Source organism: Rhipicephalus microplus, chromosome 1 (genome assembly GCF_043290135.1).
Source record: "Rhipicephalus microplus isolate Deutch F79 chromosome 1, USDA_Rmic, whole genome shotgun sequence".
In the NCBI taxonomy this organism is placed as follows: Eukaryota; Metazoa; Arthropoda; class Arachnida; order Ixodida; family Ixodidae; genus Rhipicephalus; species Rhipicephalus microplus.
In genome coordinates this window covers 154,484,787-154,508,052 of record NC_134700.1, presented here as the reverse complement: position 1 = coordinate 154,508,052, position 23,266 = coordinate 154,484,787, and the positions used below count along the sequence as shown (strand labels likewise).

Genomic DNA, 23,266 nt, shown 5'->3' with positions numbered 1-23,266 from the left:
AGCAAACGTATTTATTCGTTCGTTGTTATAAAAAAAAAGAGAGGACATTTTACAAGACATTTCCCCAAGCGTTTCTAATTGCCTATTTCTCGTATACTTTCAGAGAACAAATTTGATATCCACGAAAAGTGCTCGACACAGCTTTCTATTTCGGTTCCCAGTGTATTTCAACATATATTCATGGTCAGCCCTCTACGTGGTTTCTGAAAAAAAAAAATTCGTTACTGTTGTTTTTCTCGCTATTTTTCTTTCAGATTTAAGTGCCTAAACGTCCACATATTTGTTCAGTGGTTGCGCAGCTTCATAAAAGTGGTCATGTAGACTTTATTGACGACACTTGTTTGTATCTTAGTCTTCTATTGATAATTAATAAGTGATAGAACCGTGCCTAAATGTAACACCTTATACTAACGCGTCTTTGTATATAGCAATGTATCTAAATACGCGTGTTTTTTTTTTATATATCATATCGTTGTTTCGTGGCAGCACTTTTACCTTCTGGTGTCGCATGTATCGGCGTGCAAATGGTTCCTCTTTAGGGCATGGGAGGGGGGGGGGGGTGAAGCTTTGTCGCAGCACTTCCCCTCCCTAGTACGTCCATGTATGGGACAGGGTGCGCCCACCCCATTTTACGGCCGCCCGTCTGCTGCCCCCCCCCCCCCCCCCCCATGCGCAAGCATCTACGCATGACAACTTGCATCGATGAGCAGTGGCAGAATGCATGAATATGCCGCGTCAGCTCGGCGATGGCGTTTTCTCTGTCATCGATTTGATTATTTACCGTAACATCTGTCATCTCGTCTACCTCTCAGTTCACGTGGAGTTGGTCTTTTTAAAATGCATTAGACCCTATAATCTACAATCTTCATTCGTAATGCCGCAGTGCCTTTACGGTGGGCTTTTCACATCACTTTATAGAAAATCATCAAATATCCCGTACTTGAAATACTGTGCTATACTTGAATAACAGGGCCTCAATTTAAAGGTCGCCGGAGTCCATCTATCGACTACTGAGAAGACAATGATCTTGGCTGGAAAGTGCTGAGTGATAAGGAAATACAATATTAACCTTCGCTTTTTCTGTTAATTGAAGTGACGCGGCGTCCTCGTATATCACGGCCGCTATGTTAATACAAGATGGAACGGTTTGGGTTGCTTTATAAGGGACGAGGCAACACTCGGTCGAGCGTGAAATCAGGCGTGCTCGTTTGCACGACGGCGAGGATAACTGGCGAACAGCTGCAGGAACGTCAATGGTGAATGCATCTCACTATGCGTGGGTCCTCTAGTGCGTGCAAATCGGTGCGCCTCATCCTTTGATTCGCTGGAAAAGAAGGAGAGATCACATGGAATGGTTCACTGCGAAGTCGCGAAGACCCTGTCCCCATTGCCTCGCGTTTTTTTGTTCCTTCATTTTACGCATCGTTTCCGCGGCATTCGCCCAGGAACACTCACGTTCTTGTCGGTTTGTCCCCAAATTTGGAGCGTATAGGCCACCTTTCATGGTATTTATTTATTTAGTTAGTTGGTTAGTTAGTTAGTTGTTTGGTTATTTGGTCGGTCAGTCAGTCGGTCGGTCGGTCGGTCGGTCGGTTAGTTAGTTAGTTAGTTAGTTAGTTAGTTAGTTAGTTAGTTACTTAGCTAGTTACTTAGTTAGTTAGTTACTTAGTTTGTTTGTTTGTTTGTTTGTTTGTTATCATCACAGCCATGAGTCTGTTCTCGGTTAGGTTATATTAAAACATTACGAGCTAATAATAATAAATTCGGAACTATTACCAGAACCCTGATATAACTATAAAGCAAGCTGCAGGTTAAGGCTTACCCAAAAATTTTGACCACCTGGTGTTCTCTAACGGGTGCTGACATCGCACAGTCCACGCGGTCCTAGCATTTCGTCTCCCTGGCTACGCGACCACGGCAGCTGGTATTGAGCCCGCGATCTCGGGGTCAAGACGAACACTGGGAAGTTGTTGGGGCAAACCAAAGGGTTATGCACTCTATGAAACGAACATATAGAGATGGCCCTGAGTCTAAAGAAACTACAGATTTAACGAAATTAAAGAGATTAACTTTTATTAAGGTATACGGATTTAACGCAACAAAGAAACTCCATATTCTTTCAAACAACGACGTTAGGTGACATTTTGTTAAATCTACTACTCCCTGCCTCCGCACCGACCTCATTCGCTGTCTAGGCCCTTGCGGGACCAAACTGCGTGACTAAATTGCGTGACTGTGATCGGCTGATTGAAAAGAATTCCAAGCAGGGTTGCTCTACGTGCCAGCGAAAATCGCATGTTCTTTCGCAAAGAATGTTGGATCCTCACCATTTGGATACTCGTTCCAGAGAAAATAAGAAGTCTTATCTGCTTCAATACAGCAAGCAATTTGCAGGGGCCGTCTCTGCTCTTAACATCTTGTTATATTGAGTTTGAATAAGTCAATCAGTGAATGAATCAATCAATCAATCAATGTAGTTGAGGTTCATCACAGCTTCAGCAACAGTGTCAGTAACATAACGAATGCAAGGAGAAGAACAAAATGTTGCTGTACATTGCTCTTGCCCCACGATGCGTTGGTGATGAGAAACACACACAAAGGAAAATGATATGTTTTCCTAAATCTGCCCCAATCTGTCCCGACTCAGTTTCAAAAGAGCGGGACCGCTCATTGCCGGGAATCGAGTCCAATTCAGAGTGTTCTTTGTCGAGTTGAAGCAGCGAGCGATGTTATTCTCTGCACACGGCTTGCCACAGCGCGGTATATTGACCCTGACCTCTTCGACGCCGAGGACGGGCGACCGAGTGGCGGCACCCGAAGTGTCAAGTGCCGAGGCTGCTCTAACTGCGGCACCATTTGCATCCCGTCCTTGCAGGGCAGCCCTCCGCTTCCGCGCTTGCCCTACTCCTTTCTTCTCCGACTAAACGAAGCACATGCGCTTTCACGCTTCATCGTGCGACGCCCGCTGCGTTCTTCCGGTGGGACACCCGGAGCCCTTGAGGACAATGTGCAAGTGGAAGATTCGAGGCCACTCGAGAAAGGTCGCGCATGCTTCAATGAGAGACCCCCCCCCCCCCCCTTTCCCGTTTTTCGCGATTGGTTGAAGCAAACAGAAAGCCTCCAAGAAAAGGTTAATTTTTTTGGTCAAATAAATCAAGAAAAGAGCCGAGAGATGGAGAAACGTAGAAATTATGGTATGCTACCTTGAATGGGGAAATGTGATGGGGTCTAGATTGCTTATTTTAACCAGTTAATACTTGTACAAGGAAAGCGGGAAACGGCGCAAACTGCAGCATAAATACAACGCCTGCCTTGCTCAATCTAAGCACCTCAGATTGAGCACCTCAGGTGTCCAGATTGCGTAAGACAGGCTACTCGGACAATCTACTGTATTTAGTTGCCGAATGTCTTTTAGCAAACTTAGAACAGCCCTATCCCCCCCCCCTCCCAAACAAAAAAAAGCGGAGTGATAATCAAGAGAATAAATCACCTTCAAAACAGTGGTCAGGCCCGTTCCGTATTTACACAAGTTGTCATATTGTATAGAAAAAAAGGCTGCGCAAAAAGCAAGCATCAGAGGTGTTTTATTCAGCCAAAGTCAAGTAAATTCTTGAGCATGTGCTGTAATCTAAACACAGAAGACACAACGCCTTGTGCATGTGATGAGAAGCACGCAGAAAAATTTACTGAATGCTGCCATAACATGATCTACAAGATGTCCCTGTCATGCGGTCGTTAATGCATTCGCCAAAATGGCCGCTTTGTAAATGTCTGCCCTAGAGAACACCGAAACTCAATGCTGGGATGTTTTGGCAGCCCCCTAGCAAGCGGAACAGCTATATATGTGGTTGTCATGCCACATTTGATCAGGACAAAGTACTAAAAGCGTTACGTTTAACGTCACTGCATCCCTTCGGTACACTTCACTGACGGAGGGAGAAATGGGCAGAAAAAAAAAGTGAATCAGTTCTAAAGGAAGAAGCTCGTTATGACTAAAGCTTTCTAACTTAATCTCCCCTTGATTGCAACGTCTGTCTGTGCGACGCGATCTCGAATGATTTGAATTGTTTCATAACCTTATAGGCACCTCACGCAACTCATTAACTATCTCCCGTTCTTAAACACGAACCTATCAATAATAGTCACAAACGTGACCTTGCATGTCATCCACCACGTATTATTTATGCGAAATTGCAGGGGTATTACGTGAAACGTGTTAGCTGCATTTAGAGGGGCTTTTGTATAAGCTAACATAATTCGTGCGGTGCTTGTTAATTTCTGTTGCGCCTTTGATTATTTAGCATTCATTATTCATAGATAGTTGTGATGAATTTTTGTTGAATAGTGTTTTATTGTGATGTTGGGTACGATGTATAAACCCAATCCCGCGATCTTGAATTGAACTGCAGCCTGAATGAATGAATGAATAAATGAATGAATGAATGAATGAATGAATGAAATTTTATTGGGCAGGATAAAAAAGAACAAAGTTTCTTGTTTAATAAATATAGCCACGCTCTCACTGTTCAGAAGCTGCACGTTTGGGCCCTGTCAACAGCAAATGTTTTTTTTTTTTGTCAACAGTAATTCATTTCAGTTTGCGTCACAAATACTACACTACAGCTAAAGAAAGGCAATAGTATCTCCTGTGCTTTTCTTCATTTATTTCAATACCCCAAGCTCCCACTTGAGCATATGATGCCCAAGTCCCTTTAGAACGAATTCAAGCCAACGTCTTTTAAGTTCATCTTGTTATGTCTAGCAAAAAAAAGCTAAGAAACGAGCCCTTGCAACAACTGTCCTCCTTTAGACATATGTGGGGGTATTAGCTACGTGGTTTACAGCAATAGTGTTTACAGTAGACGGGCCTATGGCTTTCAACAAAGGGCAAATCTAGCGGCTCCTGAGTTTGTTTCAGTGGGGTTCACTCAAATTTCTCAAACTGAGAACCCTCTAGCATTCGACCATCACTCTGTCCTTACTGGAACGCGACTGTAGCGACCCCATTTACCATAGAACAATGCCTACCGACAAACGTCTGATAATTTTGACCACACAGCGTATAAGGATAGAGAACACGCAGCTATTTTCTTATCGGGAATACCCCCTCGAGTGCGGTAAATGCGAGACAACGGAAAAGCAAGCGATAAGGACCCGCGCGAAACAACACTTGACCTGGTCTTGTTACTAGACCACAAGAGCACAGCTGAGCGCGTAAACACTCGCAACAGAGTCGGCTTGGACTATTCGTGCGTGGCCAGGTTCAGACCAGAGATAACAAGTCTGATGTGTTGTTTCTCTGTTAGTGTAGGTATCGCGACGTTCTTTCACTCTTTCTCGTTAATTGTTCTCCAACTTTAGGTATCTTAGTTCCCCGCAATTGCACTTACAAGAAAAGCGTGTCATTACAAAAAAAAATAAATAACTGAAGAAAGTTTCTTCCGCGATCACCTACTAGACGACCTCAAAGTGAAATCCGTCTTTATTTTGTGTTCCTCTCTGCCGATCTAAAAAGCAACAGCGAGTCGAACACGAGTCGTGGCTTAACGTGGCCCTGCCAAGCGCCGTCTGCGTTTTCTTTTTGATGATTGATTGATTGATCAATTGAGTGAAAACTTTATTGGAATATATACAGTGTGTCCTCGCTTGTTGCGCTATTTTCCTATCTTGAGGTCACGCTCTATCCGGTTTTGTTCCCCGCTCATGAGAGGGCGCTGCGACAAGATCATGTGGCGTTACGTCACATGACGACCTGCGCCAAGCGATTGCATCAAGTAGTTCCGAGTCTGTGGGTGCAAAGCTGTTTCACAGGAACGCGTTGAAGCAAACGTGACGTGCACAAGATACCTATTGCAGTATAAAGCTTGTTGCAGTAGATCCTTGTGTTATTTTATTTGAAAATTTATCAGGTGGATTTTTGTGTAGCATTGCGTAAAATGACGTATTGTACAGTGTCCGTGAACAAAAGAGCCTTTTCTGCTCCAGCACTTTCAATTATCGGGAGCTTACACAAAGCTACTCAGCTTCATGTCCACGACCACTGCTTATCGGTAGTTCAACAAGTTTCTGCCATCTTAACTGTCGACACTGTCCGTGTGCTGAATGACATGATCGACTGTCCTAACTCCAATGTCATTGAAACTTTATATGTGAAGCATATTTTAGCGTACTGCAGACGGTTCTGGCGTCTATCTACGTATCCATCAATCTAGCCGCCTACTTCAGGGTGCTCTCATGATGACCCCCTTAACTAGGGGTGAACCAATAGGGGTGAACCGAAATTAGTGTGGAATGGTAAGATGGTTTGACGAATATGACATGCTGGTCATCACATAAAGAATGTGACAATCAAGTCGTGTACTTTGTCGAACCCTTTCCGTCGAACTCGAGTGTTGCATGCCCGAATACCGCGAACGAGTGTCACAGGCCATTAACTGCCAGAAATCACGAGAACATACAGTGGTAATGTTAACGCTAGAGCGTTAATAGAGAGCTGACATCGACAGCGTTAACCGCACGAATGCAAAGAATAAATATTAGGGCCCCAGCTAGAATCAAAGCCAAGCATTCTGCGTGGCAATCAAGTATTCTACGACAGAGCCACGCCAGGCCTCGATAATGCTTTAAAAGAAAAACAATACTAGTAAGGGGCAATGTGCTTTGTGGTTGCAATGCTGGCTATCCAATTTTATAAACATTACAAACGTACCTCTGTGACACTGCCGTCTCGTCAGGTTAACGTCAATTGTAGTTGAGCGCCATTCACTGATGTTGATTTACGCAGCAGTGTCCACGGTCAGCTTTCTCGCGAGCCCAAGCGCTACCTATCGGCTTACCGCATCTGGTGTTGATAAAAACACTCATGTTGCTGTTGACATCGTTACGCAAGTGTAAACAATTGGTTTTACAGGGTGTTTCAAGAAATGTGTCTAATATTCTTTAAAAATCACAGAAACGGGGCGTCTGCGTGCTACTTGCGGCGTTGCCTTTCTTGTGGCAGAAGGCATCATCAGACGCGTACAAACATTAGTTACGGCAGTAAATATAGAAATTAGCACAATTAAGCTTTTTAAGCAGTGGTGATAGCCGGTCGAGTCAAATTGGGAGAATTCAATCCTTTCCTACGAATAGTCCATAGCCACTTTGAAATTTCGGAAAAACGGTCACTGGTAATCACCGCGGAGCGATGCAATCTGAACAATTTAGCTGGCGAAACCGAAACCGATGCACAAAAGCAGTGCATTTACCATTCACTTCGACAACGCCCTCTGTGACGACACTGTTTCCCTCGCCGGTATCAACCGCCAATTTAGACACTTCTCTTGAAGGATGCTTATCGTAGCTCGCTTATTCTTCTCCGCCAATGCGCTGTTTGGTGCGTTGGTTTCGGTTACACCAGCTAAATTGTCCAGACTGCATCGCTCCGCGGTGATTATTAGTGGCCGCTTTCCCAAAATTTCAAAGTGGCTATGAACTATTCGTCGGGGCATGCATGAGTGGCAGTCTTTTTTGTTATTTTTGCCATGTGTTCAAAAAAAGATGTGGGCAAGTTTACGTCCACGAAGCAATTTTTTTGTAACTTTGTTCTATAATAAGGTGCAGGGAGACAAAAAAAGTGGCCCATGCGTACAATAGTTAAAATTTTGGCCGACTGTACGTACGAGGGTATTCCACTTCATAACGTCCGTAATTTTTTCAATACTATTATTATTTTAAATATATATGTTTCTTATGTTTTTATTGTCAAGTTGAAGCTGTTCCTTCAATATTACACCATGTAAGACTTGAGGTCGACCGCCAATTTGAAACAGTTAAAATGCGTTGTTATTGTGCGCTTTGCATATGGGTTCTCTGGGACTTCGCTAGTGGTTTGACTTTCACTTTTTGTTCGAGCATTGCTGCCTTGTGATGATGCAAATGAATTTTCACTTCAAAGGGGCTATGAAAAAAAAACTGCATGTACTCTCTCTTTGACTTTCCGCTTATTGCGCAGTTTACTGCGTCCGCAACACTTTAGTCAAATAACGGGAGCGGAAAATGTCAGGTCATCCGTGTATTTCATCATCCATGGCGCGTCGGCAGGCCATCAGGAACTGTATCAGCTGCGCGTTGCAGAAGATCTTGTTTTTGGCCTAGAGATCCTCTTAACACCCAGATTGTAACATCGTCTGCGTAGATGGCATGTCTGAGTCCTTCAATGTTTTCGAGGTTCCGAGCTAAGCCGATCATAACGATGTTAAACAGCATCGGCGATATCACAGAACCTTGGGGTGTTCCTTTTGTGGGCGTATCAAACGTATCAGTGCGGATGCCTCCTATACCAATTGTGGCGGTTCTGTTACTGAGAAAAACTTTGATGTATTTGTGTATTTGCTTTCCACAGCCTAATTTGCTAAGCCCCTCTAGCGCAGCCTTATGACAGACACCATCAGGAGAACACGTGGCACATGCAACTGCGACGTCCCGTTGTTTCGGACAGGAGCACGTGATGCGCGCCGCTGGGAGCTGCCCGCTTCCCTTCGCAGCGGTGGCGCCGCCGCGTCGTTCTTTTTTTTTTTTTTTTGCCGGATACAGTGGAACGCTGTGCAGGATGCCGCAAATGCATGCCCGGCTGTAATTATGCGCTGTAGCCAGCGCTGCGCTATCCAGCCGTTTCTCTGGTGTGTTTTCTTTTCCGTCCTAAGGGCTAAGCCTGGCTGTATGCAGGAGAATGCGAGTACGCCTATTATGTGCGCCAAGCAGTCCCGGCACGAAAACTAATGACGGCGCGTCTGCGCACGCCGGGATGGGAGTCGCTCATTTTGTTTGTGTCATCTTTACTCATTCCTTTCCCGTGGCCGGCATGCAGCGGACTTACGCACCGGTATTCTCGGTGGTTCGAGTTGGGTGGTAGCTTTTGCGATGGCGAGACGCTAACTGCCTTGTAACACTCCACTGGAGCGACGGGTATAAGTCAGTAGATGCATGTGTGCATACAGGCGACGTGAAAATAACTATCACGCATGTAAAGAATACTCAGAGATATACGCGCCATTTGTAATATAGAACGGCTGCTTTCGGTCCGGCTTCGCCCACTTACTGTGCGCCAGGTTTGATTGATTGATTGATTGATTGATTGATTGATTGATTGATTGATTGATTGATTGATTGATTGATTGATTGATGTTAGTGTACGAAAGCAACACTCGGCGTATCAGACACGTGGTATACAGAAGAAATTCTGACTCCTGTCTTTCCCAACGTGCTCTACAAAGTACGGGTACACGAGCATGTTCGCGGCGCTTTGTCTCCGTCCAGGTATGGCCGCCGTGGCTGGAAATCAAACAGACAGCCTCGTGCTTCGTCTGGAAGCTGTATGCAACATTCGTTGGGCTAGATACCGAATGGTGCATCGCCGTTTGAAAACAATACTACTACTACACAGTGGTGCCACGTTACAATGCGCACATACTGCTTGCACGGCTTTAGGTTTCTACATTGGTCGATACACTGTATGCCTTTTTGCATGGTTATGATGATAATTATGATGGCCTGTATGATGCACGAAATCTGCAGAAGTCTCTCCGTCGTCGGCGAAGGAGCTAAAAAGCTGCGGTTGCCAGAACTCTTCAATGGCGAATCGACGTGGACAACTTGCACGTCTCTTCTCGACGTTGACACAACCAGAAGACAGGACTGCCCCTAAGGGAAACTAGTGAGCACGGTCATTCCCCCTCCCTTCGTTTTCGTGCCTAATGACATTGTGGCCCATGGCACCATGAATGATCTCACGGCGTAGATAGCGGTTGACTAAAGATGACGATCTCTAAACGATGAGAATCACCACCCAGGAGCTCCGTACACATAGTTAACCAGCGAAGCTGAAACGTATACGGCCAGGAGTTTATCGCTAGTCTAATATCGACGGTCCATTACTGTCTTTCTCAAATATTAACTACGCATCTTTTCAGATGATCTGAATTGGTGTTTACTGCTCATGTGTTCTCTTCTATATGCTCACGTCTTTTCTGTCATATTTTTATTGGACCAGAGACGAGTGGTCGCGCTTGCCCGATCTCTGAGACGTCCTGTAGGACTCCATGCGTACATAGGGCGGAAAGATTTCGGTTTCGTCTATCCGTTACAGCTTCGTTGTAATAAATCTTTGTGACGGACTAGTTGGACCATAATGCATTGCAACGCGTGCCCAGGACGAAAATGAATGAGACCGAACAGAACTACATGTCCTGTCTCAGCTTTTTTTTTTTCTTTGGTACACGACGCAGAGTGACAAACCAGTATACCAGAAGTCAGCCTGGATCAGATCACACTGATTTTATTGGCTACGACGTTCTGCAACTAACCATTTGGCCGCGGCTGATTCGATATCTGACTGATCCAGCCGGATCTTTATGTACCTAGAAATCGAAAATTCTCGCGCACAGCATTAAAGTAACAATGGAAAATTGGCCCCGTATCATCGTGTTTCACTGCAAATGTTGTCGAAAGACGATAGTCTTGCGTCTGGAGAAAGTGAACAGAACCTTCATTTGATGGTTTGCGCGATAAAATCGGTGAATCGTGTTCTGGGGGCGCTGCGTTAGAGAGTCTCGATCCGTGCTGCGAAGGCGAACGAGCGCATCGAGGCACGTTAGACACGAGCGCTATTTAGCCCTTATCTTCGAAAACGAAGGAATGCGTGCACGCCTGTCTCGGAAGCAATAATGTGTAGAACGCAAAGCGACGGGCAGGTGCCACCACTGTGTCGTCTTAGCAAAGCGTTGGAAACACTTGCCTTTTTGAGCATCCCGTTGCATTGTCAGCGCAGCGTGATAAACGCTACGGTCCTTAGAATTACTTATGTATGCCTTCTCTGGTATAAAGACACACATACAATATATTGACGTGTTGTTATGGTGCCCCAGGTATACGCAATGATTGCTTTTTAATTGACAATCGCCCAAGTATAAACGCTGAAACTTGAGCAATACTGGACAAAGTTGGCTGTTAGGGGTATCGTTTGATGCCATTTGGGGTACCATTACGGCGGACAAACAGACAAATGTACAGACAGACAGACCAAAATTTTTGCGTCGAAGTACCCCAAGGAAGACTATCGTCTTCAAAACAGGGTCCAAAGTCTCCAAACTAATACGCATAGCGATCCACGTCGACGCGCCTTAAAACCGCTAGGCCGTTTCAGGATCTCTCAGTATTAATCGAGGAGGCCGGTCTAACCACTGGCCGACTATTAAAATGCCACGTTGGCAGCGAGCCCAACACGATCGACACACGCACATGCACATTATCGCCGCTGGGCAGGACGCGCACGATATACAAGGGACGTTACCTGAACTACTACGCACACTGGTGAACTAAAAGCCGTAAGAGGGGGAGCGTGCGGAGAAAATCGTGCAGCGCGTGCTTTGCGAAAAATCTCCCGCGATTCGCGTGTCGCGGTAGCCACGCGCTCAGGAGATCGTGCGGACGTATTCAAGGGGTTGGATGGTGGGAGGGGTGGCTGCCCAATTGGCCGGCCGACTGAGCGACGCCGCCGCGACGGCGTGTCTGCAACCTTGACGCCGATCAGGAAGCAAAGGGGCGCCACCGTTTAGGCCCGAATGACGCCACGACCGTTGGTCAGGTCGTCGAGGGAGAAAGAGTCGTCAACGCTTGACGCCGAGACGTGACACAGAGAGACGTCGTGGGGACGTTTGCCTCCGCTCTTCTTTCGCTCCTCGATTCCTTTTCCGTGCGCCATCCTTTGGCATAGCGTCGCCCTTAATTCTCGGAATGCGCGTTAAGACCAGCCATTCTTCTCCAATCTGTGTACACACGTACGAAAAAGCCTTTTCATGGGGTGGGCGATGTTTTCGGAAGTGTCTGTATCGTGAGCTGATAACAAAGTACCGTGATCTGGGAGGGGTGGGCCGAAGATGGAGACCAAGTCACGTGTGTATCATCGCAACTCGATTAACTCCTCTGTTCGAAGAAGATGCAGAAGCGGTAGTACTTTTCGTGCTTTGTTGAAGACCAACGGGAAGAGGAAGGTGCGGCGCGTTCGTAAATGTGATCTCGATGGTGCGTGCGTCGGCTCGGAGTGAAGACAAATGGCCCTCCTGTAGAAAAAAAAGAAGAGACCTGTGTAGGAAAATAGTGCGGAAAAATAAACAGTAATGGGACAGAAAGGACACACAGTAACGAAAAATGAGCGCAGAACGCCGGACTGTTTTACAAGCGAAGCAGGTGCTTCTCGAAAGCCGCCCTAGGAGTAGCACTTGTGTTCTGACCATTAAAGACGTGGTGTAGTTTAATGGTTTCCCTAAGTGCTGCAGCAGTGGCACTCTTCAGTGTATAGTCAGATCATCGCGATTGCACCGCATGCTTGCGCATTTAACAGCCACAGTTTCGGAAGCATGCATTCAACACAAAAAGCACGAGAACATGGGGAAAGGCCGAGAAGGTAGCCAGCTTTGGACGGGTGGCCAAGACATTAAGTTTATATGAGGAGACACCGGCTAAGAAATAAAGACGAGAAGTGCTTACTTTCTCGTCTTATCACGCAAAAAATTTCTCATTTTCGCCTAAGGGGCGACCCTATGATTGCGATTGAAACGAATTGTAATGATATACCACGGAGGAACAATGTAAGGTAGCAGCTAGCCATGACTGATAGAGACAATATCATCGTGCGATGGGTTATGTTTATACATTCACCTCCAGTCGTTATCACGCGTTCTCGTGTACTATCGTCGATGCGTCAAAGGAAACCAGAACAGCGGCAAGCCTTCGCGACGGTATAGTGCACACCATCGCAGTTATCTTCTTTGCGCAACCTGTTCTGCAGCTTTGCGCATATATGCGTGCCTGCCCATGGTGATTGATAATTGGATGGCGTCGCGAAGGCTTACCGCAATGTGGGTTTCATTTGAGGACGATAGTACAAGTTAATGACAGTGAATTCTTTCGCGCATGACCTAAAAACGAACTATAGGGCCGAACCGCCTGAGCAAGCTGAGCGAGTTCAGCTGTGTCTTGGTACCCTATATCCTTGGCGCAGTGACTCAGCAGTGAAATTGATCGTGGTGAGATCATAGTGACGATGTCTGCATGTAATCCTAGGCTTTTGTGCACCGATATATTTTGGGGGATGAAAGCAATTGCAGTGACCCGAAAACCCTGTTATTGACTCAGTACGCCCGTCACCAACAATGCTGACTCGGCACACCAGTCAGACGTGAGAGCCAGTCAAAGTAAATGCAAAAGTTAGCAATTGTTTCCAGGCGATCGTTAAAAAGTTCATCTGTATCATCAGAAGCACGTTTTAAATTCTTCATTCTTCCGTTTGCGTTGCCGCAAGCAAATATGTCGGCATATTAAAGCAGGATCACCTCGCTGCGGTCGTCTAGGGGCTAAGGTATTTGTCTGCTGACCCGCAGGTCACGGGATCGAGTCCCAGCTGCGGCGGCTGCATTTTCAATGGAGGCGAAAATGCTGTAGGCCCGTGTGGTCAGATTTGGGTGCACGTTAAAGAACCCCAGGTGGTCGAAAATTTCGGAGTCCTCCACTACGGAGTTTCTGATAATCATATGGTGGTATTGGGACGTTAAACCCCAGACATCAATCAATCATTATTAAAACTGGATCGAGGCATTGGCTCGCACTTCAACACTGCTCGTAGGCGAGATTGCAAATAATAGTGTTTTTTTTTTTCGGTCATTTTTCGCGCTCATTCTTTAAGTGGCGCGCACATAACCTAACCACGAATCGCTACACCAACCAGTCAGAACCAGTAGCCTCACAAATTATGCTCTCCTTGTTTACTAGGCATTAAGTTCAATTTTATCAGTCTTATGTCTCATGGGCCTAGCAGGAGGCGATTCTAAAACGTTAGCAATATTTAGGAAAATTGACCCTTTTTGTCTGTTCAATTGACTGGGCGCAGACGGCAGCGTTGTCGTCATCTTCTGAAAACTACTACCACATTTAATATCTTCTAAACTTTTAAAAAAAAGAAATGCTTGCGACATGTTAGTTCAAGCGTGCTTGCACACACAAACACAAAATCAACAACACGCGCACGCACACACGCGCGTTTTGGTATAGTGTCCATATTCGTCGCTTTTGCCAGTGTTTTCAAATAAGCGTCGAAATGCTTTCGTTAATCTTTCATAATGTGGAACGTATATGCTTCAGTGGTGCAGCGGTTACTGTTCTCCGCTGCTGACCTTGAAGTCATGGCTTCGATACCGGCCGCGATGGTCGAATTCTCTTGTTGGCGAATTCGAAACTTCTGTGTGGTAACTGTGTGATATTAGATCACGTTAACTAACACAAGATGGTCGAAAATTTCGGAGCCCTATACTAGTGATATCTGCGGTTTTGCGCCACAAAAGCCAGATACGATTATGAGGAACGCCGTAGTGAAGGGCTCCGGGAAAATTTGACAGCCTGGTGTTTTTTAATGTGCGCTGACATCGCACAGAACATGGGCCTCTGGAATATCACATCCTCCAAAATGCGACCGCCGTGGTCCGCGGATCGGAGCCCTACCCTAGGGAGAATCACATGGCTGTTTTAGCACACGAAATGCCAGATATTATAATTAGCTTGGAGTTCTGACGGCTATGAGTTTCCTACTCTAGTCTAGCAAGTTAAAATAACTTCCGTGTGAGTGAAGTGACCATATCATTTGTCGGAACCACTGTCTAAGCGCAAAATGTCTGGTACAGTGAATAAGTAAGTTGTCTCCGCTGAATCACTCGTCATTGTCAAGTGATCCAGTGCAGTTTCCTGATGATCTGTGGCAATCCCGACGTTTCTACAGAGGCCTCTCACGTGGCCTGGCACACGATACCACGTGCGTGACAGATTCAATCTCTTAAGCAGACTGGCGCCTCGGGCTTGGGAGACGTGCTTGGACGGTAGCCCGGATTTAATAGGCAGCGACGTGCTTTGAGTGGCCCAAGGGTGTCATGGAATTCCACTTTGAGTCTTGTTTGTGGCTTGCGTCGTGTGTGCACGCGGCTCTAAACAACACTGTTTACGCGGCCTATGTTCGCTACTACGAACTATGGCGATACCACTGACGGCGAGGTTCTGTTTAAACCAGTTTCTCGGCGTGTTCCCTCTTGGTGGCAGTTGATCAGCCCCCTCTCTGGCTATTTACGTCTTTCCGTATCACGGAAATAATAATAACAATAAAAAATCTAGGAGTAAAAGAGAGCAAGCGAACCTGGACGTGTGCCCGCCTGGCCTGCTCTTTGTGTTGGCTTTTTTTTTCTTCTTTTTATGACACTGCGCAATGCTCCTTTTTTTTTTTTTTTGCTGCCCGCCGAGAAAGGCATCTTCGCCCGCACGCCTCGCACCGCAAACTTCAGTTGCTACGAGTAACAACGACGGGCGTGCGTGAAACAATCAATTTCCTCAATGAAAGATGAAAGTAAAATGTCATAACACAAAGCGTAATGTCACTTCAATAAAAGTCAAGTTGCCGCATCAGATGCGGCCGATTTCCAACAAGCCCATGATTGAAAAAATACCAATTACTCGCGCACCTCCGCACGCCTGAATTGTATATAGATTCGCGTTTTCTGTGCATACTGTGTCATTTATCATCGTATTGGAGTTATGCCGCCTCATGGCTATTGGTAATTTACAGACGCCTGGCTTTTGAAAACCTGAAAATAAATGAAAGATTGACGAAGCAAAATAAAACGAAGCCCCCCCCCCCCCCCCACACACACACACACATGCACACACACAGCGTCAGCGATTGAGCTGAGCGAGCGAGTCAAAAGCGCTGCACTTGGCACGACGTCAGTTCAACGCACTCCCGGTCGGCGCCCTGCGCACCCGGCAGTCTTTCTACCGATACTGAGAACGACTGCAGGTCTCCAGCCTCCGTCGGGCTGGAGCTGTAGCCGTCGGCCTGCGCTGCTTCGTTGGCTCGAAGCGACGTGTACATTCACTTCGTTCTCCCCTGAGAGGGACGTTTACTCTATTTTCTGTGTGTGTGTGTGTGTGTGTGTGTGTGTGTGTGTGCGTGTGTGTGTGTGTGTGTGTGTGTGTGTGTGTGTGTGTGTGTGTGTGTGTGTGTGTGTGTGTGTGTGTGTGTGTGTGTGTGTGTGTGTGTGTGTGTGAGAGAGAGAGAGAGAGAGAACGGACTGGCACGTGAAAAGCCGGGTTCACACAAAATGTGTTGTTTCCGTGCGACCACTTAATTAATCGGTTCGGAGAGGCCCAAGCATGAGGGGCTTACAAAGTAACTGCTAAGAAAGCTACGCAAGGGGAACGTAAAACGAGGTGGAGGTGGCAAAGAGTCCGACATAACTGCGGGGGGGGGGGGGGGGGGTGAAAAAATAAAGAAGAAAATAACAACAGTGCGGGGGTCTACAACATTTTGAGGCGCAATTTATGATACACTGTGCTCAAGTCTTTGAAATTCACCTACTATGACTCCAAGACAGTGGATCTTACATTCCAAGAAAGAGAATGAAGTAATGTATTGTTTTGCATGACTTTCAGTGAACAGTTACAATTACATGCTATTACGTACTTCATTATTCTGCCGTAGGTCGTGGTACAATTTGTCACAAAAAGAATGAAATCATACGCCCCAAATATGGGCGCAATTGATCCTTGCTTGCGTTCCTTTCGAGACAAGAAACTTGCTACTTTGGACGTTGGTTCTGAAAATATGCATGTCAAGTCACCCGTCGAACGTCGTAGTGCACTTACTATAGAGGAATCGGCTGCAGTCGTGCGCAGCACACTGAGGTTAAGCCAAGGCATAATGGCTCTACAACACAAGGTTCAATTCCTAATAAGAAATGTATCTTTCTATCATTTCGCCATAAGTCAACACAACTGGTTCAAACAAGTTGCGTACGCAATCGTACATAGTCCCTGCCGCTGAAGAGGATATATGCGGCGAAGCGCAGCTTAAGGCCACTATAAGTAAAACGATGAGTTGGTTTCGACCGACAAATTGTGCTCTTGTAACTGTACTCTTCATTTTACCACAATAGACTTACTAATAAACAGGAATATCGAGGTGTCAAAGTTTGGTTCTTATATCTCACGCCGAAATCTCCGCACGTGACATCAGGGATTCCAAACCGCTTTTTTCGTATTTTGGCGATATCAATTAAACAAAATGTCCTGAAACTTCGTAGGCAACATCTCTTGTTCCCGCAGAGGTTAATGTACTGCATAATGACCAGTTAGGAGCTACGCAGATTTTAGCACACTAGTTTAAAACTTATGACGTCACGGCGATCGGTGCTAGAACATCCAGGTGACGTCGACACCCGCACTTTGTTTTTGTTTTTTTGTGCCTTTCTTCCGTTTACCAAGTGTCTTCTAGCGGCAAGCACTCGTCCCTATTGTTTCTTTGTAGATTGTTCACCTTTTGTGCGAAAGCGCTGATGGTATAAAAAAACGTAGCTCACGGTCTTTCCCTCCTCCTTTTCATCCTTCTAATGCTCACTTTTTCTTGCTACCCTCGCTCTACATGTATACTACACTATTCTACAAAAGGCTGTGCTATGCTTTACCCCTCTGCCCACACCCTTTCTCTTCTCATCACCTTTACACTCACTTCATTTTCGCCACACTTTACCACACTCTACAAGGCTACACTCTACCACACTCTGCATGGCTATGCTATACGCTTTCCCATAGCCCCCCTTTTAAACTCCCTCCACCAGAAACTGTGTATAGACAAAAAGGCAAGTTTTTCGTACACTTCAGTTTATTCGCACATATATCACAATTACTATTCAGATAACGTCGTCGATAGATTTGTCTTGATTGTCTGCTAGTTCTTGTTAACGTTTTGTCTAACGAAGAAAAACGAGCCCTTTGGTTCTTCTCCTTTTTTCGTACTTCATATTGCCACAGGCATGGAACGAGTTTAGCCATGCCAATGCGAGTATGTGCCATGGTGTGAGAGAAGAAGAGGGAGGTTGGTGTGTGCTCGTGCTCTAACGTTCGGTTCGGCTCGACGTCCAGTGCTGCTCCTGTGAACAGACGTTGTGGTCGTTCTGTGATCACGTGACATTTTCTGGTGGAGGTGCTGGGTAGTGTTGTATGCACTGCAATCAGCAGCAAGGTCCCGACACTAGCCGCGACTTGGAAGAACCAGCTGACCTACGGCGTAGCAGGCGACAACTAGGCCTACCTCCTGAATTCGGACCATTTCCTCAACTCGGCAGTACTATGGCTAGTGCGGGAACGCAAACCCAAGAAACATCAACGCTGCCTCCTCCATGGTTCTTCAACGTCCCGCGTACTCCGAAGCCGTTCCACGGTGACCCTTATGAGGACGTCGACGACTGGCTCGACGACTACAACCGTTGCGGCAGCGTCAACGAGTGGAACGAGCAGCGAAAGCTTCGGTATGTCTACTTTCATCTCGAGGACTCTGCGCGCACTTGGTTCGAAAACCATGAAGCCACTATGACAGCCTGGCCAGAGTTTTGCAACCAGTTGCGAAATACTTTCCGAAGCTCTGACCGAAAGGAGCAAGCGGAACGGCTCCTCAATTCCCGAAACCAGCGTCCGAACGAGAGTGTTGCCATGTTCGTTGAGGACATGACGCGGCTGTTCAGGCGAGCCGACTCTTCAATGACGGAAGAAAAGAAGGTGCGCCTCCTAATGCGGGGAGTGAAGGAGCAGCTGTTCGCGGGACTAGTGCGGAACCCTCCCGGCACTGTAGAGGATTTCCTTCGCGAAGCCACGACAATGGAGAGAATGCTAAAGCAGCGTTCGTACCAGTATGAACGTCCTGGCAGTCTTTCGTCAGTGTCGTCGGCCCTACAAACACCTGACGTCACGACTGTAAAAGACCTGACGGAGCTCGTGCGCAGTATTGTGCGCGAGGAGCTGCAAAAGCTGCACGTGGTGTCTTCGCCCCATGTTGCTGCTTTAACGGATGTCGTTCGCGAAGAGGTCCGGCAGCTGGTGCACCCCATGACGACTCTACGTGCAGCCGAAGTCCAACCCATGACGGCCCCGCGTCCAGCCGAAGGTCCGCTATTAACGTACGTGGAAGCACTGCGTGCTCCTGCACCGGCTGTTGGCTATCCGTCCCGTCCGTCCACCCTGCAGACGGCACCGTCGTTCTACTCGGGACCACCGCAGTACGGCAACCCACCCCTTACACGGAAATCCAGTGTATGGCGTGCTCCCGACAACCGGCCTCCATGTTATCACTGTGGTGAACCAGGTCACATCTACCGTGAGTGCGCCTACAGGCACATGGGTCTTCCCGGCTTTCGTCCGGATGCTCGTCGACCCAGAGATGGTGAGCGGCCCCGTGCTATCGCCGAATACTTGGCAAGCCAACGATCCTCAAACCTTCCGCGTCGCCAATCCCGCTCACCATCTCCACGGCGTTCCACGTCACCTGGCCAACAATCAACCTTTGCGGACGTCCTTGCAGGAAGATCACCTAGATCCACAAGCCCGCGCCGGGGAAACTAAGAACAGCGACCTCTGGGGGTGAGGCCGCTGTTGATCGACCGTTACAAGACCCTCCCCCGATTTGCCTGCCGACATCCGACGACATTCTTTCACCGACGTGTGCCATCGACGACAAACAGGTCTCTGCTCGTATCTCTGTTCTTCTCGACAACCACCCGCTGACCGCTCTGGTAGATACGGGTGCCGATTATTCTGTTATAAGCGCTGACCTCGCTGCACAGCTAAGAAAGGTAACGACACCTTGGGGACATGGAACCAACCTCCGGAATGCGGGAGGTCACCTATTGACACCGCTAGAAATGTGCACTGCCCGCCTCCGAATTCGTGAGTCGACGTACATTGTTTCCTTCGTTGCATTGCGCGAATGCTCCCAAAACCTGATTCTCGGAATGGATTTTCTCCGCGAGAATGGAGCCATTATTAACCTTCGCGACCTGCTCATAACGTTATCTAACGACCATACAGCCCTACGAAAGGATGCAGTTGCGCCGACCACAACACTTCGAATTGCTGACGACACCATCGCACTGCCGCCGCGAGCCAGTATGTTGGTAACGGTGGAGAGCGACTGTGACAACAAGAGTAGTGGCATCGCGGAAACTAACCTCTCGGTGCTCTTGGCTCGGCAGAACTGTGTCGTGCGTGCTATCGTCCAACTGAAACATCGGAGGACTCAGCTTCTGATCACGAATTTCGGCGGCCAGTACCAACACTTAGCAAAGCGAACAGCAATCGCGAACTTTGAAGCCATCGATGACGCAGAATGTTCTACTATCGCTCCGATTGCCACTGCTGCCGAAGGTAACACTGATATAGCCAGTACGGTTGACGTGAATTGCCAGCTATCCTGTGCGCAGCAACAGCAGATACGCATGATTTTACGTACGTATAGTGATTGCTTTGCGTCCACCTCCAAAATCAAGCAGACCCCAACCGTGAAGCACCGCATTATAACGGACCCTACCGAACGGCCTGTACGACAGCACGCCTACCGCGTGTCGCAAAAAGAACAAGAGGCAATACGTTTTCAAGTGAAACAGATGCTCGACGACGACGTCATCCAACCCTCGAACAGTCCATGGGCGTCACCCGTCGTACTTGTTAAAAAGAAAGACGGCACTCTCCGATTTTGCGTCGATTACCGGAAGCTCAACAAAGTGACGAAGAGAGACGTCTACCCTCTCCCACGCATTGATGATTCACTGGATCGACTTCGACATGCCCGATATTTTTCCTCAATGGATTTACGCAGCGGCTACTGGCAGATCGAGGTTGATGAACGTGACAGGGAAAAAACAGCATTCATAACTCCCGATGGCCTCTACGAATTCAAAGTGTTACCATTTGGATTGTGCTCTGCACCGGCAACGTTCCAAAGGATGATGGACACCGTCCTGTCCGGTCTGAAGTGGGAATTCTGCCTCGTGTATTTAGACGACGTCGTTGTTTTTTCCAAAACATTTGAGCAACATTTACAACGACTTCAGTCCGTCTTCGTCGCTATTCGATCCGCAGGCCTATCTCTAAAACCGGAGAAGTGTCATTTCGGCTACGAAGAACTAAAGTTCCTCGGCCACCTTATCAGTCACGATGGCATTAGACCAGACCCAGAAAAGACCATGGCTGTGGCTGCATTTCCTCCACCTTCGAACAAACGGGATTTGCGCCGGTTTTTGGGTCTCTGCGCCTACTACAGGCGCTTTGTCCATAGCTTTGCCATCATCGCTGAACCCCTTACCCGTTTAACGAAGGAGGATACTCCTTTTGTATGGGGTCCAGAGCAGAGAGCCGCTTTTTCCCAGCTTCAGCAGTGCCTTCAGAGTGAACCCTTACTAGGGCACTTTGATGAAGATGCCACCACCGAACTTCACACTGACGCAAGCAACATCGGTCTTGGTGCAGTACTCGTCCAGTGGCAAGACGGCGCTGAACGTCCCATCGCTTATGCTAGCCGCATTTTGTCATCTGCGGAAACTAACTACTCGACCACGGAGAAGGAATGTCTTGCTGTTATTTGGGCGATAACAAAGTTCCGACCGTATCTGTATGGCCGTCCATTCAGAGTAGTTACGGACCATCATGCCCTCTGTTGGCTGGCCAATCTCAAGGACCCTTCAGGGCGCCTCGCGAGGTGGAGCTTACGCCTTCAAGAATTTGAGGTTACAGTCGTCTACAAGTCGGGCCGCAGGCACACTGATGCTGATTGCCTTTCGCGCGCACCCCTCACGACGACATCGAGGGACGATGATACCGATGGCCATTTTCTTTGTGCAGTCAGTGAATCCGACTTGGCCCAACAACAGTGGAATGATTCAGCGATCCAACAACTTATCAAATACCTTCAAGGTCGCAGCTCGAGTCCACCATCGGCATTTGCACGTTCAGGGTCATTTTGTCTCCGCAACGACATCGTCTACAAAAAGAACTTCGAACCTTGTGCGACTGAGTACCTCCTCGTCGTTCCACCAGGGCTACGTGCTGACATTTTATCTGCCTGCCACGACGAGCCTTCCTCCGGTCACCTAGGATTCGCACGCACCCTTGCCCGGATTCGTACTCGCTACTACTGGCCAAAGCTCACCCAGGATGTCAAGCATTACGTTAAAACATGCAATCATTGCCAGCGCCGTAAAGCCCCACCTGTGCGCCCTGCTGGTTTATTACAGCCTGTTGCACCCCCGTCACAACCGTTTGAACGAATCGGCATGGACTTGCTTGGGCCCTTCCCGAAGTCACATGATGGCAACCGCTGGATCGTAGTCGCTACTGACTATTTAACGAGGTACTGCGAAACGAAAGCCCTACAACAAGGCACCGCCAATGAGGTTGCGTATTTTTTTATCAACAACATCGTCCTCCGCCATGGAGCGCCAACAGTTCTTATCACTTACCGTGGAACAGCCTTTACAGCCCAATTGATGCAAGACGTCACGAGACTTAGTAGAACAGCTCATCGCAAAACAACCGCATACCATCCACAAACCAACGGTCTGGCGGAGAGATTAAACAAGACGCTCGCTGACATGCTATCTATGTACGTAGACCGTAATCACAAGAACTGGGATGCAATTTTGCCATACGTAACGTTCGCTTACAACACTGCGGTTCAAGAGACTACGGGTTTCACTCCATTCCGGTTGCTTCACGGCCGAGAAGCAATTACGATGCTTGATGCCATGCTGTTGCCTGACACGACCGATATTACTACTGATGCGAACGACTTTCTCCGGCTCGCCGACGCGGCCCGCCAGCTTGCACTCAAGCGGATCCGAAAACAACAACGAATCGACTCGCAGAGGTACAACTCCCGTCATCGCCATGTCATTTACCAACCCGGTGATCTGGTCTGGCTGTGGATCCCCGTTCGCAAAAGGGGCCACTCGGAAAACTTACTTCACCGCTACTTCGGTCCCTATAGAGTACGGCGCCTCACAGATGTCAACTACGAAATTCTGCTTGAAGACACAGCTCAGCGATCTCGATGTTCCCAGCAGCCCGACATTGTTCATGTGTCAGGGATGAAGCCACACTACCCCCGAGCCACCTGACACTGCTTCTTCACGCGTCTTTGTGCGTGTACGCGACTACTTTAACTTTTAATCGGCATTGGTCATCAGGGTGGTACTTTTTTTTTCGAAGGGGGGGGGGGGGTAATGCCACAGGCATGGAACGAGTTTAGCCATGCCAATGCGAGTATGTGACATGGTGTGAGAGAAGAAGAGGGCGGTTGGTGTGTGCTCGTGCTCTAACGTTCGGTTCGGCTCGACGTCCAGTGCTGCTCCTGTGAACAGACGTTGTG

General features: G+C 47.6%; 1 protein-coding gene across 5 annotated transcripts in view; it reads left to right on the top strand.

Moving 5' to 3' along the window:
• The window catches only part of fray (oxidative stress responsive kinase frayed), a 293,102-nt gene that overhangs the window by 154,025 nt on the left and 115,811 nt on the right, over positions 1-23,266 (top strand). The gene's annotated exons all lie outside the window — the stretch shown is intronic.